An 18082-nucleotide genomic window follows, 5' to 3' on the forward strand; every position below is an offset into this window, starting at 1 on the left:
ATCTCAACTGGGAGGTGTTAGTGCACAGAGAGGGTGACTCCCGGTTACTTCTACGCAATCGCCACTATTTCAACAATGTATGTGGAGTGGGAGATGTTGTTTCTTCAGAATCAGAATCAGAAAGGGGTTTATTGCCAAATGTTGAGCAGGTTTACAACATTAGGAAATTGCTGCGGTTCTTGACCTTAGACCTCCTGAATTCAATGACCATTTCTGTTGCATTGGAGGTGTTAAAGACTAGATCATGTGTCCCTAAACCACTCAGTCAGATCAACCCTTTAGAAATTAAATGGAGGTGTCATCAGCAAACTTAATTATTGAACTTTGAGGTGTAGATGGGGATACAGTCATAGGTCAACAAGCTGGAACAAGAATAATGCTGTTGCCACCATTTATACCTGTGTCGTCTGCAATGTGTAAGACTTCTGGGGAGGTGCACGTCAGGTTAGGTGTTGTGTTTCAGAAGGGTTTGGGTTTGCGATGCACTTATAAGTGTAGATTTAACACAGAAATATAAGTCAGAGTTAGAGCTAACTGATCCTTGGGATACTTTAAATAGAACTGAGCAAGAACAATAACAAAAACCTCCAGGAAATGAAACAAAGAAAATTGGCTCAGAGGAATGGCAGAAAATCTTTGTAGGAACTATTTACTTTCCCCCCCCCGACCTGAGAAAGACTGTTAACTCAAATAAAGGTGGACATACAGGGAGTGCAGAATTATTAGGCAAATGAGTATTTTGTCCACATCATCCTCTTCATGCATGTTGTCTTACTCCAAGCTGTATAGGCTCGAAAGCCTACTACCAATTAAGCATATTAGGTAATGTGCATCTCTGTAATGAGAAGGGGTGTGGTCTAATGACATCAACACCCTATATCAGGTGTGCATAATTATTAGGCAACGTCCTTTCCTTTGGCAAAATGGGTCAAAAGAAGGACTTGACAGGCTCAGAAAAGTCAAAAATAGTGAGATATCTTGCAGAGGGATGCAGCAGTCTCAAAATTGCAAAGCTTCTGAAGCGTGATCATCGAACAATCAAGCGTTTCATTCAAAATAGTCAACAGGGTCGCAAGAAGCGTGTGGAAAAACCAAGGCGCAAAATAACTGCCCATGAACTGAGAAAAGTCAAGCGTGCAGCTGCCAAGATGCCACTTGCCACCAGTTTGGCCATATTTCAGAGCTGCAACATCACTGGAGTGCCCAAAAGCACAAGGTGTGCAATACTCAGAGACATAGCCAAGGTAAGAAAGGCTGAAAGACGACCACCACTGAACAAGACACACAAGCTGAAACGTCAAGACTGGGCCAAGAAATATCTCAAGACTGGTTTTTCTAAGGTTTTATGGACTGATGAAATGAGAGTGAGTCTTGATGGGCCAGATGGATGGGCCCGTGGCTGGATTGGTAAAGGGCAGAGAGCTCCAGTCCGACTCAGACGGCAGCAAGGTGGAGGTGGAGTACTGGTTTGGGCTGGTATCATCAAAGATGAGCTTGTGGGGCCTTTTCGGGTTGAGGATGGAGTCAAGCTCAACTCCCAGTCCTACTACCAGTTTCTGGAAGACACCTTCTTCAAGCAGTGGTACAGGAAGAAGTCTGCATCCTTCAAGAAAAACATGATTTTCATGCAGGACAATGCTCCATCACACGCGTCCAAGTACTCCACAGCGTGGCTGGCAAGAAAGGGTATAAAAGAAGAAAAACTAATGACATGGCCTCCTTGTTCACCTGATCTGAACCCCATTGAGAACCTGTGGTCCATCATCAAATGTGAGATTTACAAGGAGGGAAAACAGTACACCTCTCTGAACAGTGTCTGGGAGGCTGTGGTTGCTGCTGCACGCAATGTTGATGGTGAACAGATCAAAACACTGACAGAATCCATGGATGGCAGGCTTTTGAGTGTCCTTGCAAAGAAAGGTGGCTATATTGGTCGCTGATTTGTTTTTGTTTTGTTTTTGAATGTCAGAAATGTATATTTGTGAATGTGGAGATGTTATATTGGTGTCACTGGTAAAAATAAATAATTGAAATGGGTATATATTTGTTTTTTTGTTAAGTTGCCTAATAATTATGCACAGTAATAGTCACCTGCACACACAGATATCCCCCTAAAATAGCTAAAACTAAAAACAAACTAAAAATTACTTCCAAAAACATTCAGCTTTGATATTAATGAGTTTTTTGGGTTCATTGAGAACATGGTTGTTGCTCAATAATAAAATTATTCCTCAAAAATACAACTTGCCTAATAATTCTGCACTCCCTGTAGGAAGCAGGCTGTTGGTGGTGGCTCTCAAACTTCTTCTGAAATTCTCTATTTGAGAAGCCAGGCATTTCCACCATTTTTTAATTGATATGTAAATATTATTTATACTTTATGAGCAATAATCAACGTCTTTTCCAGTAATGTGGACTGGATGGAGTCTGAATTATATCACCTTGAAGTGCAATTAGCAAAGACAGCCCTTGTTCTGCAAATGTGCAAAACAAAATCTGAGCAACGTTTCCACCTGCTCCATTTACACCATCACCAGATGCCATCGGTGGAGCTCATCTGACCCTCGCCTGCTGGTGTGGAAACGTCAGACAGCGAGGCCCAGGGCTAGCAGGTTAGCAGTGAGTCATCTTCGCAAATTAAAATGAGGGCATTGAGGATGGGGTTCTCTCAGATGGATGAATAAAAGTAAAATCTGTTTGTGGGGAACACTACAAAGCAGTCTCACAGATAAAAGGTCAACCTATTTTTATCGCCCAGAGTTCCTGCTTTAACGTAGTAAATCTAAACGGTTTATTTTCATTTTAGAAAAGAGCAAATACCATACTGCTCAGTGTAATGCAATTACTGTAAGATGATACAATTTTGGTTCATCTGACATTTAAGTGATACTGCACAGGACTCACATCTTCTGTAATGTGAGTACATTCTGAGAGGAAGCCCTTCATTTATGTTAAGTCGAACTTCTTGTTTGTGTGGGATCGATACATTAAAGCATAATGGCACTAAAAATAGACCAGCAGCTCGGGGATAACGAGGATGGATACAGAAGTATGGGACAAATGCAATATAAAATTCAATATACACCCTTATATGCATACTTCGTTAAACGTACACCTTCTCGAGATAGCAGACACTGATCAAGAAAACCTTGTTACACACCTGCCTAACCCCAAATATGTTCCCAGCTCCTATCAGCAAGAAGCATGAAGCTAGGCGATGAAGTGTGCCACCCAAATAACTAAATATGTTTCTCTGGATGACAGCGTGTCTCGCTGAGTGACATTTATATGAGGCGATGCTGCTGTGCGTAATTTTCAGCAAAATATAGCTTCGTCTAATTCAATTACACACACAGAGAAACCCTTCATACACTCACACGAGGCAACTGTGAAGATTCAAACCGAGCATTGAAATGTGTTTAATGCGTGTGTCCGTGCAAGTGTGCAAATCTCAAGTGCGCCCATTTCGAGGCGAGTGTGCCGTGTTTAAATCAGGTGAAGGAGCGAGCCGGAGCCCCCCACCCTACCCCTGCACTGTAAAACCCAACAGTGCATCTTACTAAAAGAAGTAAGTTGTTCTTACTCAGTTCTGAAAAATAGTTAAAGTAACTTTCATGAAGTGTGTTAGGTAGACCCAAAAGTATACATATGATATAATAACTTTATTGTAATAAGTACACATTATGTTTTTGTAACGTTTTAAGTACTGTTGCTTTAAACTGTTTAAGTTGTGCTAATTCATTTGTATTAGTCATCATCCACAGCCCCGCCCCCAGTGTTTTGCCTGGACTTGTCGGCCATGAGACAGGAGCCTCGTCAAGAGAGTGGAAAGTACAAGATAAAGTTATTTTTATGTTTTTTTGTTAATGCTTACTTCTAGCATACAAAACGTACATTTATCAGACTGCTTTGTTTTAGTTGTACTTCGTTGTAATTTATCAGACTACTTTGTTGTAGTAGCTCGTAACTTAGCTTGCCAGCACACAATTCCCGCCTAGCGCTGTATGGAGTCTGCCTTCACAATTTAAAAAATTAACGGTTGGTTGCTTGTTTCAATCAATAGTTGGTAAGTAGTCTGATTTTTGCAAACTGCATGCCACAAAACCTTTGGTAAAATCAGTGTTTACGCTTTTCTGACTCTGACCTTTATCAAGTTCAAATGTAGCCTACTTTTGACACAGTGAAAATAGTAGAAAATTTATTTAGTGTTAATTTTAAGAGTTTAACGGACAAGTTCGCCTTCACAAATTTTGAATATGATGGTTAGTGGCATTTTAGTCGCGAAATAATTTACCTTTTCAAAGCTGCACTGCACCAAACCTAAACGTTTCTGACTCTGTACTTTCCAAGGGTTAGCCTATTGTGTACTTCACTTGTGTAAAATTGCTTTATTATTTTATAACGTATAGAGTAGTTGACCAACCTGAATTGAAAATGAACTGTAGTGCAAGAATAAATCTTACTGTTTTCCAAGCTTGTGTTATTCAGATTGACTGTTTTTAAGTGAAGTAAAAGTAAAAACTGTTCTGCTAGCTTTCTGTCCTCATGGCTTTTGTGTTATTACAGTCTGACGATTGAAGGAGCAGTAGCATGCCGAGAGATCATCCAGCACTGCACTAAAGACAACCAGTAAAGGTGATTTTAAAACGATTTGGTATCAAAATGTGGAATTGCAAGTTGTGTAGTTTGTCTAGTTTTTCTACTGCCATAAAAGTCATGTTGTTGAAGCATTATCGGCTCGACCATGGTCAGTACTCCACAATTTCACCCTTACCCTGTCTCTACAACACATGCATGTGTACATTTAATACATTTAATTCATTAAAGATACACATGTCAACAATGCACACTCCCACGCAAAGAAAAGACGGTTCTTATCCAGATTTGAATAATTATGGATTTTGTTGCTCTATGTGTAATTTTAAGCAGCCATTTATTGAAAGCCAAATGTTTATCCATCTGAGGGGGCATTTAAAACGAAAAGAAACTGTTCCATGTCCTTTCAAGAACTGCAATTTTAAAACCAATGTCTACTCAACCTTCAATGCCCACAAATGCAGAGACCACCAAAATTCAACAAGTTACGATGAAGGCATTGTGCAAAGTGTTATAAATGTAGAACAAAAAGATGACATGCAGCTTGATTCAATAGAGTCATCAGATGACAATCAAGTGGCATCCACCAGTGAAATCAGTGGAATTGAGGGTTTAGAAGAGCAGTTGCAATACAATCTGGCTGGATTTTTCTTGAAAATGCAGACCCTTCTCCATGTGTCCCAGAGAGCAACACAGGAGATTATTGAGCATATTGATCAGTTGTTTTTGTTATCACAACCTTTGGTTAGAAAATCAGTTGTAGATATACTGAAAAAGCACAACTGTACATATACGGACAAACTGGTGGATGAGATTTGTCAGGCAGTTTCTGATAGTAATGTTTTACATAAATGTGTCACATCTGAAGGACCACTATCTACAGCAAAGAGGAGGAAATCATATTATGAAGAAAATTTTCCATATGTCAAACCTGTGGAGTATTTAATTGAATCGTCAAAGCACACTTATATGTATGTGCCTATTCTCACATCTTTGCAATTGTTGTTGAAAAAAAATGATGTGCTTGAAGAAATTAAACAAGCACCCACACAGATTCCTGGACATTTCATGTCATTTTGTGATGGATCCTACTACCAGGAAAATGTTCTACTGTCACAAGAGGGACAGAAATTGTCAATGATACTTTATGTGGATGATTTTGATCACAAACCCACTTGGTACCTCAAAGAAAATACATAAAGTCTTTGCAGTTTATTGGACACTGGAAAACTTTCCAGTTAAATCTTGTTCTGCTCTACACTGCACCCAGCTTGCTCTGCTGTGCAATTCCAATGATGTACGCCAGTTTGGGTGTAAGGAAATGCTGTCACCACTCTTAAATGATCTGAAAACTCTTGAAGAAGTAGGTGCCTACATTGAGACTCTTGGTGAATGTCTTAAAGGCACTGTCTACTCTGTTGTGGCAGACAACCTTCTGCCCATGGACTTGCTGGTTTCAATGAGAGTTTCAGGTCTACATATTTCTGTAGGTTTTGTCATGCCACCCAAACAGAAATGCAAACAGAAAATGCTGTTACAGGGAATTATGTAATGAGAACAAAAGATGCTCATGATAATTATTGTGCAAGAGCTTCAGAATGATGACATTAAGGAAAACTATGGTGTTAAAAACCCCTGTGTTCCTTCTGACCATCTCTCTTTCTTTCATCCTGTCACAGGCTTCCCACCTGACTTCCTGCACGACCTGTTTGAAGGTGTCATTTCAGTGGAGTTGGCACATTGTTTAAAGGTTTGATTTCTAAGAGATATTTTAACTTAGAAGACTTAAACAGAGCAATTCTGCACTTTCCATACCAACATTCTGACAAAGTTAATCGCCCTCATCCAATAACCTCAAATTTTGCCAGGTGAGGGACCATGGCCAGCACTCTTTCATGAGACACAGGTAAGTACAACTATGTATATAACATTTGCTGCTCATATAGTATGCTGTGTTTTGCTTATAATATTTCTCTTCAGCTCTACTTTGAATTTCATCGGATCACCAATCAGAATCTGCCACATGTGTTTTATGCTGCGCTGGATGATTATGTTCCTCAGCTGACTGGACTTTACAAAAAGAGGAAAACTGGACGGGTCGGTGAAAGGATGGAGCAGCTTTTGTCGGCATATGGAAAACAGGTATTTAAAAGATACTAATTATTATTCTGCTTGCTTGGCAGTTGCCATTGTTATGTGTTTGTTTATTTATATATATATATATATATATATATATATATATATATATATATATATATATATATATATATATATATATATATATATATATATATATATGTAAGGACACAAACGACATCTATGCAACTAGAACAGCAGTTCTGGCCGGCCTACCAATGTACCTCAAAGATTTTCAAAACATGCAAGGTACTTTGGTATTACAATAATTTGCACATTTGAATTTAGAAAAGGTTGAAAGGAGTTTATAAGTCATCTGGACTTGGGTTGAAAGTTGAAGACGTGAAGTTGAATGACTTATAAACTTCTTTCATCCTTGATTTGACTACCTGGATGAATGAAAAATGAACCTTCACTGTCAACTTAAAACATGTTATGATATATAGAATTTGAAAAACTGAAGAAAGGTGCCTGAACATTTGTATTTATGCTTTTAACAGAGATATTACAGATGAATAATTGTGCACTCTGTATTATATCTTAGGGTGAAATTGAGTTCTATGAAGCCATAGAATTGCTCTGGTTGCTGATGTCGATGAAGAGGAGGTACCTGGAGGAGTTCCTTTCTCACCACGCCAAGTGTTCATAGAACTTGAAGATCAGTTTGTTATGACTCATCACTCATGGACTGATGCCCTGGTGTCTTTGTTTGGGCTAATCTATGCTCTGCATCTGAGCTATCCTATGAAGTATACTGGCTTTTTTGAGTTCATTCAAGTAGTGTTGCTGAAGCTAGACGATGAGAGAAAGCAACTAAAACCAAAATTGCATACACTAAAAAATGAGCTTGTGCAGATGATGTTTGTTTTTCACTGGTCACTATATTCGTGCTTTTTCAGTTATCTGTGAATGGCTTCAATAGTTTTATTTGTTCTGGGTAATTAGCTTTCTAAAAGGCAATGTGGAGAAAGCTAAGAATGAGGAGAAAATCCATATTTGACGTTTTGTTTGTGATTGAAAAAAATCTTCACATAGTGTGTAATCTTAAGCTTATTTCTAAAAACATATTTTAGTTACATGGAAATCTTTTGCGAGATAACTGATAATTAGTCAATATGTACAGTATACTTTCATGCTTTATTTTTTAATTGTGTGATGAGTGCCAGTTCACTCGAGGTCTGGGCAAAACTGTTGCGAAGCCACAAATACCTTTGAGAATACTTTTTGTTAGTGACATCCTTAGTTCAGCTGTTTTCTATAGTTGCATTGCTGTAGTGCATGTGATTTCATTATTATACTAAATGTTACTTAAAATTGTGATTGTTATGGCTCTAATTGCCTCTAGACTATTGTTTTTTTATGATGTACACCTATGTATCAGGTCTACATGACTAAATTTGTGTTTTGTACATTTAATCGATTTTCAAAATGCTACAAAAAACATTCAAAATTCCCTAAAAGTGCAAGTTTTAAAATGCCTAATTATTTGTTATTTGATAATGGCTTTAGCAGTCATAGGTTATGACTGAAAGTATGGTTGTATTCATTCTGTATTTTCTCTGCAGTTAAAGTTAATAAAAACTGAATGGAAAGAATAATAGCTTGGTTTTGTGTTAATAGTACTTGAACCATTTGGTGCAATCGGTTTCCCCAATTGGATTAAGTTGTTTAAATACAACTATTTAAGTTAATTTAACTTAATTTGAATATGAGCATGTAACACTTTAAATAAGTTTGAATAAATACAGCATCTTAGTACAAGAAATTTAATGGTTTAAGTTGAAACATACTAAATACAATGAGTAAATAAACATAATGCATTTGAGTTACATTATCATATTTGCTTTGGGTTCTTGGGACTCTAATAAAGTACTTAAATAACCCCAAACTGTTTAAGTTATAAAACTTGAATCAATTGGTGCAATCGGTTTCCCCAAATCATTTGAGTTAACTTAACTTGTCAGGTTTTACAGTGTGGGGGAGAGAAGGGGGATGTGTGGGTGAGTGCGTGAGACTGAAAAGGAGGGCTAGAGTTAGGAGATCACGCTCCGCCATCAAAAAGGTGGGTGGGAAATCAGCTCAAATGAGAGAAAGTGAAAAGGGGAGGAGGGATGAGGAGGATGACTCACTGTTAGGAGAAGTTCTGGCAGAAAGAAGACAAAAAAAAGGCAGAGGAGTGGGCTAAACAGAAGACAATGAAGTGGCTCCCGTGAAGCCACTCGAAGGCAGTTCACCTTGTGTCAGTGTCTTTCTCCTTCCCTCTCTTTGCCTCAGTCTCCCACCTGCAGTGACGCGCAAAACTTGAAACATCTTTAAGTGAATGACTCACTGAAGGTCTGCCGTGAGTTAAATAATTCCCTTCGCCTGCCGCCGTGCAGGCACAAAGCAAAACAAACGCCCCCGCGGCCCACACGAGAAACCCGAACCGTGAGCCGCTGTGGGGCTTTGATCAAATTTCACTTTGATGGATGAGAGACAAACAAACAGCCCTTCAACCCCCACCCCGGCCCCCAGCCCAGCCACTTCCACAAATTAATGAAATCTTCATCTCGTTGCGGAAATTAGAAATCTATTTGCATCCTAAGTGCGGGTCGTTTTACAAGCTTTATCCGAGAATCAAAGGGGGATATGTTCGACTGGAGCGCTGGTTGAATGTGGAAAATCATGCTTGTGGCAACAAAATAAAGAAAGAAATAACTGCTCAACAAACACAGCAGCGCTGATAAAAACAAAAAAGATTGAATAAACAAAAGGAGGTTTGTGAAAACCCTGAGAGACACATGGGATGGAAGACAGTAGAGACTGAGAGAAGGGCCAATTATCTCCACCATAGAATCATTCGTTACGTGAACGAATCAAAACGCCCTCGTTGTAATCAGTGCTGTATATGCACGCAAGACTAACTGTGCGCCTGTGTATTCGTCTGCCATTAAGAACAATGTTGTCTTTCGCAGCCACGATCGCACAATCCAGGCAACGCTGACAGCTGAATTTCTGCATGGAAGTACGTGATTATTCTACCTTTCATTCAACACTCTCTTTCAGCCGAAAGCACGAGAAGCACTCTGTTTTCATGCCATGCAGTGTCTTCACTGTATGAGTGCATGACCTGGCTTTTGAAAAAATAATTACAAAATATCTTATCTACATAACCCGACTGGGTCCTGAAGCCATAAAATGAAACTATAAAAATAAGCTGTTCTCCCTCAAGATATCCTGCGTGAACTAATGAGAGATTATCAAACACGCCCTCCTCACAGATTTATCCCAAAGCCTTGTCTTCAGGAAATAAATACTAGCAAATAGAAGTAGTTATCCAATCAATAATCCCATAATTTTAGGAGAGAACGTGTGCTCCTTTGTGTGCCTGGAGAGAGCTTTAAATCTGGCAAAGATGAGCGGTGGGTAAGTTGAGGGTGACCCCTGCTGGTTGGACATGGTTACTGTATGAATGAAATGCTGTTTACCTCGAACACGACCGAGGCTTCTGGGGAAACAAATTGCTGGTCTCTCAAAAGCAAACCTCATCCTACAACACCAAGTGTCTAATATTTGATACATGAGGATTTGAGACCTTAACATCACTGGTGCGGTTTATTTTTTCCCTGAAAAAACCTGCAGGTTTTAGCAATAAATTACACAAACATATCAGATGTTGCAAATATTAAACATATGATTTTCTTTTCATTTATCACAATGTTCATTAAACAATAAAGCTTTAAAAAATGAAAATTTCTGGCCATTATAAAATAATTCAAGCTTTATAGGTTTAAATAACTGAATTTTGTCTTCAATGTATCACAAAATCACACTGAAATTACCTGCCTACATGTTTCACAGTATGACCAAACCTATAACACACTGTGAGTAATTAGGATTGTTTTCATTATCAGGTGCTTTGAGATTAGGAAATTATTCATAAATTGGTGAGAAAATGGTGAATTAGTTAAAAAGCTTTTGCTAATATTAATTTCAACACGATGCAAACAAAGTAAACAGCTAAATCCGCACATCAAGCAAATCTTTGATTTTTCTTAATCACAAAAAAAGCAACATTCGAGGAGCGTGATTAAGGCTCAGAGACTTTCAAACTTTTTTAATAACCAGCATTTATTCATTTCTCTGGAAAAAAACAGGGAAATAAATAAATGCAACCAAACCAAATTTTATTCTAGGCTTTGTTATCATTGCAATCACTTAATAGAGATAAAAAAAAACCTGACAGCCCCTTCAAAGAAACCTCTTAACAGTGACTCACAGAGAGACAACAGCTTTGAACAGAAAGGATTGGACAGGGGTGGAAGGTTAGCTTGTTTTTACTGACAAGCCACAAAGCAGCTTAGGAACACTGAGATTAAAAAAAAAGAATAAAAAACATCAAAGTTGTTAAAGAAAAATAGCTTGAGGGCTTAGAGCCATTTAATTCTCATGAGTGTGTGTGTGTGTGTGTGTGTGTGTGTGTGTGTGTGTGTGTGCGTTTGTGTTTGTGTGAATAAGGGAGCAGCCAAAAGTATCTTGTTCAGTATGCATCTGAAATTAAAAAGCCCTCCTACTGCAGTTTTTTCCCATTTTATTCAGCAGACAAGCTCTGGTATCCATGGTATGCTAAAACCTGCTTCACACAGGAGTCCATGTGACTTAATTCACTGCATCCAAAAACAACACTAATATAGCTTCTGGGCCAGAAAAATAAACTAAGTAAACCTGCATTCTATCTGAAAGCCACCAGAGGGCGATAGCTGTGGTTGCAAAAAGATCCTGTAGAAGTTTATGGGAAAACTGCTTTTTCACTTTACCTCTGTAAAAACTTTCCTAATGTAATTATGGGCTGAGTGCCTCATATTAAGTCACACTGAATAAAAAATTAATTCTATTCAATTGAAATTTATTTATATAGCACATATTTACAACAGTCACCTCAAGGCGCTTTATATTCTACAATAAAGATCCTACAATAAGTAAAACCCTCAGACATCCGTCCCCCTATGAGCAAAACCTTGGCGACAGTGGGAAGGAAAAAATCTCTTTTAACAGGAAGAAACCTCCAGCAGAACCAGGATCAGGGAGGGAAAAAAAGACACTGTGGAGTGTAAATCTTGGTCAACTATGTTTTTAAAAGGAGCATATTCCACTGGATGCTAGTGGATGAGCAAACAGGACTTCAAAAACCAGTGGATGACATCACAGTAGCTACCGCCATCTTTTATCTTTTCTGTCTGGTTTTTTTGATGGGGTCTGGAAAGATCTGTAATTGTAAAGTCACTCCTAAAAGGCTAGATCTAATAAAGCCTGAAAACACATTACCTTGCGAGGCAGCTGGACTCTCATGAGATCAGCAAGATCAAAACAAAACAATCCATCTTGCACAACTTCAAGTCACGTAAGCAACAACAGGTAGCTCTGATCATTCAGTAATTTAGGTGACACCATCTACTGTAGAAATTAACTGTCCCGAGAAATACAGCGAGAATCTTCTGAACAAACTACCTGCTTTTCAAACACCTTTCAAGGATCACTTCTTTCATCTCATCTAGCGTATCAGTGAAGAAAACAAAACCAACATGAGGACGTCTTGAACTAAAATATGCTAATAGGTTATGATTACTATTGTTTGCCCAATGAAGCCAAAAGCAAGTTACCGATCTCTGCTACAAAGGCTTTGGTAAAAATCTTCCTACCATGGCAGATAAAATAACACAGACCTTGAGCAATAACAAAGACATCACTCAAGATCTCTGTTATTCAAATGCTGTGGCTCTACTGTTGAGTCATAGCTTTCAATTGTTACTCATCACACTGAGGTGGCATCATACTGGCATCTCGAACAGACTGTAACTTGTTAACTTTAAGCGCATGTCTCGCTGTGACCCAGATTTACATGTTTGTAGAAGGTGTTAGGTACACAGCACCAGGAGAACAAGGGATAAGATGTTCTTTGAGACTAGCTTTCCCTGAGGGTAAACTGATGCTATTGCCAAGAGTCTGACCTCCGTATGTGCACATAATCAGCCTGACACCTGCGTCCCTGCAAAAAAACAAAAAGAAAGTGAAAATACCGCCCCCGACGTAGCTGATTTATTTCTTCCCTTTTATGGCTTACCAATCAAAAGAAAAGCTTCTGACATCTTTAAAGGGTTTTGCAAATCTTGTAATTTTTCATTGCAACAATATAGCAAAACATTCAAATAACTTAAAACACCCATTTCCACTACCCCTGTAAAATAACACTGATCCCCAAGCATCTCACATGAGGGCCATCCATCTAAAGTTTAATAACCTCTATTAATCACTAAAAGAAAAGTCAAACTGATAAATTTAAAAAATCTAACAAACAAACTTGCCTCTAAATACTTTTTAGCCCATTTAATGAGGTCATGACCCTGTTTCAGACTGTGTTAACCCACCACTGCCAGACTGAAACAAACAGGCACTTTCATTATTGATGAATGTGTTGAATGGCTGTCCTTCCATTTAAATACTACAAAAGAGAGATCAGCCACAGACCGACTACTGCACATTTATCTTGACCTTGCTTTCAAACCCTCAAACTGTGTCCAAACAGTAACTGAATAGCAGCATTTACTTAATCATCGCACACATCAGGCCTGCCCCCTGCAGTTAGCCAGATGTTGCTGTCAGCATGTGAAGGATGATAAACGATGTGACTCATGGGTACAGAAAATACTAACAATAATAAAAAATGAAACACAGCAATGGTTCCAATCAGTGGGTGTCAGTATCATGTTAAGAATAATACTACGCCAAGTAAAAACTGGAGATTTAATATATCACTACTTAAAGATGAAGACTTTATTAAATACTTTAAAAAGGAATGGACTTCATATTTAGACTTTAATGACACTCCCGGAATATCTGCTTCTGTTCTATGGGAAGCAGGGAAAGCTGTGATGAGAGGTAAAATAATTTCTTTCTCATCACACAAAAAGAAAGAAGAAAACAAAAATATTCAGGAATTAGAAAAAAACATCAAATCACTAGAAGAAGCCTACGCGTCCCACCAAGATCAGGAAACATTGAACAAAATATGCAAAACAAAACTAGAATTAAATGAAACTATTAATAAAAAAACACAATTCCTTATACAAAGACTTCGCTTGCAGAATTTTGAACACAGTAACAAATCAGGTCGATTTCTAGCTAACCAGCTAAAAATAAATAAAGAAAAAACAACTATATGTGCTGCTAAAGATTTATCGGGGAACACAATATATGATCCTGGAAGAATAAACAACATTTTTAGGGACTTCTATGAAACTTTATACTCACCACAAATAAACCCATCTAAAAATGAAATTGATCTGTTTCTTGACAACGTAACTCTTCCAAAATTACTAGACAGTCAAGCAATGGAACTGGATTCGCCACTGACGCCAAGTGAACTCCAGGAAGCCCTGATAAGTATGCCCAATAATAAGGCTCCAGGTCCAGACGGCTTCCCTGCAGAATTCTACAAAGAATTCTGGACAATTTTGGCACCAGTATTCCACAGCATGTTGCAGGAAATCGAGGAAAAGGGCAGACTACCACCAAATATGAATTCTGCCAACATTAGTCTCCTGCTAAAACCAGGCAAAGACCCTTTATTCCCCTCAAGCTATCGTCCAATTTCTCTTTTAAATGTAGACCTTAAAATAATCTGCAAAGCTCTCTCAAAGAGATTAGAGAAAATGACCCCCCTCTTAATTCATCCTGACCAAACTGGTTTCATAAAAGGTCGGCACTCCTCAACAAACACTCGTAGATTACTTAATTTAATAGACTACTCATACGATAAAAACATCGAAACCATAATATTATCTCTAGATGCAGAAAAAGCATTTGACAGAGTTAATTGGAAATTTTTATTCGCAACTTTACACAAATTTGGTTTCGGAAACTCTTTTATAAACTGGATAAGAATATTATACAATTCCCCAACGGCTCGTATCAGAACAAATGACCAGACATCCTCCAGCTTCTGTCTCCTGAGGGGCACCAGACAGGGATGCCCACTCTCCCCTTCACTTTTTGCAATTTTTATCGAACCTCTAGCAGCAGCATTTAGACAGGCTACAACAATTAAGGGCATAAAATGTAAGAACATAGAACATAAAATCAGTCTCTATGCGGATGATGTGTTGCTTTTTCTGCAAAACACACAAACCAACCTCTCTGAGGTAATTACTTTAATAAACTGGTTTTCAAGAGTTTCAGATTATTCAATTAACTGGCCAAAATCTACAGTTCTCCCCATTAACTGCTCCTTCCATAATTCTTCCTCTGCCCCACTGCAATCCGGAAATATTAAATATTTAGGTATTAATGTCTCTCCTAAGCTTTCAGACTTAACTAAACTAAACCACATCCCACTTCTAAAGAAAGTAGAAGGCGATCTGACTAGATGGAAATCTTTACCCATATCACTCATGGGAAGGGTCGCCACTATAAAAATGATGATCTTGCCAAAAATAAATTACTTATTTTTGATGATCCCTAACAAACCATCACAAGATTGGTTCAGATCTCTGGATTCATATATTTCCAAATTCCTTTGGAAAGATAAACCCCCGCGTATTAGCTTAAAAACGCTACAAAGAACCAAGGATAGAGGAGGATTAGATCTGCCTAATTTTCACCAATACTTCTTAGCCAACAGGCTTCAGTTCATCTCAGAATGGTTAAAACATACCTTCTTAGTTGAGCCCTGGCTAGATGTTGAACAGGCACTATGCAAGGATCTAGAGATTTCAGACCTACCATTTATTAGCTCAAACATCAAAAGACATGAATGCTTTAAAAGTATCAACATCAGCTTTTCTCTAACAGCATGGTGGGAGTTTCTAAAAATAACGGAGTCTTCATTAATCCCATGCAAACGTACACCTATCTGGAATAACCCTGACATATTACAAAACAATAATATGATTAATTTCCCAGAATGGAGTTGTAAAGGAATTAAATACTTAGAACATATATTAGAGGGAACAGAATTTATTCCATTTGACAGACTAGTTGAACAATATGGGATCAACAAGACAAGGTTTTTAGAATATCAACAAATTAAATCCATAGTAAAAAAGAAATTTAACCTCAGCCAAGTTGAATTACAAACACCACTAAGTGCGGCACATTTTCTTACTCTTAAATCCCCCAAATTATTATCTAAAATATACAGAACACTTTCTAAATTAGATGAATCAATATCCCTTCCTACTGCAAAGTGGGAAGCAGATTTATCAGTCAACCTAGACCAAAACTTCTGGTCTCAGATTTGCTTAAAAACTTTTAAATTAATTAAAAATCCCAGTCTGCAATTAATACAATACAAAATACTTCATAGAGTGCACTATACAGGTCATCGGATGTTCAAGATGGGCTTTACATCTTCCAACAACTGCTCACACTGTCAAGGCAATACACCAGACAATTACATCCACGCTCTTTGGTTCTGTCCACCAGTGCAAAAGTTTTGGCGCGAGATATGTGAAGACTTATCAAAGTGTCTGAAATGTAACATTCCAACTTCCCCCTTAGTGTGTTTGTTGGGCAGCTTAGATAATGTCACTTCAGAAAAGAATATAGCCCATATGGTTTTCACTGCCCTATGCATAGCCAAGAAAACAGTCCTCATGAACTGGAAAAATAAAAATAATCTTAATTCTAACCAATATAGAAATTATCTATTAGATTACATTAGTCTTGACACAGCCTCTGCCACCACATTAGATCAATTGCTCTGGGCCCCTTTTATCAGCTCCATCACCTAGTGGGGGTGGGGGGTCATAGTTTGGTCCCGCCTTCACTGTTGTGATTGGTGAGGGGGTAGGGACAGGCTTAGGGCGTCGGGGGGTTCCCCGGAGGCATCTTCCTTGGGGGGCTCAACCCGGGGTAGCGGTCACGTCCGGTTGGGGGCTCTGTTGGCTCTCAGGTGACTGTTTCCTCGCGGCTGCGTGCAGCGGGGCTAGGGGAGGGTCTGTGCTGACGGACGTGGGTTACTGACCTGGCAACCTGGCTGCCCCTGGGTGGGTCCGGGATGGGCGTGAGGTTCTGGGGGCGCTCCGTCTCTGGGCTGGGGCCCAGGCCGGGCCTCGGGGGCTTGGGTCCTGGTTGGTGTGTTGCCGGGGTTGTGGGCGGGTGGGTGCAGGGTGCCGCCGGTGCGTCGAGCCGCCTGGGGGGCTCTTCAACTGGTGGGGGGGATGGTCACATCTTGCAGGAGCTTTCTTCTCTTCAGGAACTCTCTGCAGGAGGGGGAGATACAGGAGAGGTGGAGGAAGATCTCAGCCTGGGCGTTTACCGTCTTATGTAGTCTGGAAGATGTGTGGATGGTGGGGTGGGTGCAGTTTTCTCTGTGGTGGGGTTGGGTGGACTGTCCAGGGCTCTGTGGAGCCGGAGGGCGCTACTGCACTGGGCCCCGGTCTGATGGGCCTGGGCCCCCCTTCCCTGGCGGGTCGCGAAGGGTGGGAGTGCCTACTGGGGTCAGCGGGGGAGCTGGCCCCAGGGAGGGGTTACCTGCCCCTCCCTTCCTTCCCTCCCCATCTCCAGCTGCCTCCCTCTTCCCGCTCCTCCACAACCACTCACACATGCAGGGCCTTGGAGTGGGGGTATGTCACCAGGGTGCAGAGGAGGCTACCCCCCCCCCCCCCCCCTGTCCCCTTCTGGCTGCCTCTGCCTCAATTTTATCCCACAACTTAGACATTCACATTATTCACACTCTCATTACACATACATATAGGATCTTGGGGGTGGGCACAATCACGGAGTCCAAATTACCATCAGGGTGTATACCTCACCCCTGACGTCGTTGCCCACCTCTCAATTTTAAATACACTTAGTCATTGAGGGCTAGCAGGAGGGACTATGCGCTTACCTGCTGCTCCTTGGCAGGTAGCTCCATGCCCTCCTGGGTTTTAATTGCACCTTAGAACACATATGCATCAACACTACAATGAGCGGGTGGAGGGAGGTTTGGAGTCTTCTCCCACCCCCATTCTCTGCGGCCTGCTGGAGCGGGAGGGCTAGTAGGAGGAGTTGGCCGTCCGACTGCGGTCTGGGGTGTGGGGCCTCCCTGCTGCTGCGGAGTCGGGGTGGTCTGCCTCTCCCCACCGCAGGGAAAAGGGTAACACCACCTGGGTCTGGGTGCAATTCCCCCCTCCAGGGGCAAGGGTACCTAGACCCGGTTTGTAGAGTACGCTTGGGGAGTGTGATTGTGTGTACAGCGTCTCTTTATGTCTGTCTCCACGTTGGTTGAGTGTGGAGTGAGTGCATATGAGAGCATGAGGGTGGGAATGGATGTTTGTGTCTGTGGGTGCCTGTATGTCTGTGTCTATATGTCAGGTTGGGTATCAGACGC

General features: G+C 40.1%; 1 protein-coding gene and 1 long non-coding RNA gene across 5 annotated transcripts in view; one reads left to right on the forward strand and one right to left on the reverse strand.

Annotated features, from left to right (window-relative positions):
• vps50 (VPS50 subunit of EARP/GARPII complex) overlaps positions 1–18082 on the reverse strand; it is a 137764-nt gene that overhangs the window by 116182 nt on the left and 3500 nt on the right. The gene's annotated exons all lie outside the window — the stretch shown is intronic.
• Positions 3533–8330, forward strand: LOC309698976. Of its 3 annotated transcripts, none has more exons than XR_014274228.1 (6): positions 3533–3568; positions 3752–4635; positions 6276–6346; positions 6465–6502; positions 6577–6738; positions 7277–8330. It is a non-coding gene; the product is annotated as an uncharacterized lncRNA (long non-coding RNA). The 3 variants fall into 3 exon arrangements; XR_014274230.1 differs by having other exon boundaries at positions 3539–4066; positions 4567–4635; XR_014274229.1 differs by having other exon boundaries at positions 3539–4635.

The sequence above is a fragment of the Aulonocara stuartgranti genome (assembly GCF_965226115.1).
Source record: "Aulonocara stuartgranti genome assembly, chromosome: 22".
Lineage (NCBI taxonomy): Eukaryota > Metazoa > Chordata > Actinopteri > Cichliformes > Cichlidae > Aulonocara > Aulonocara stuartgranti.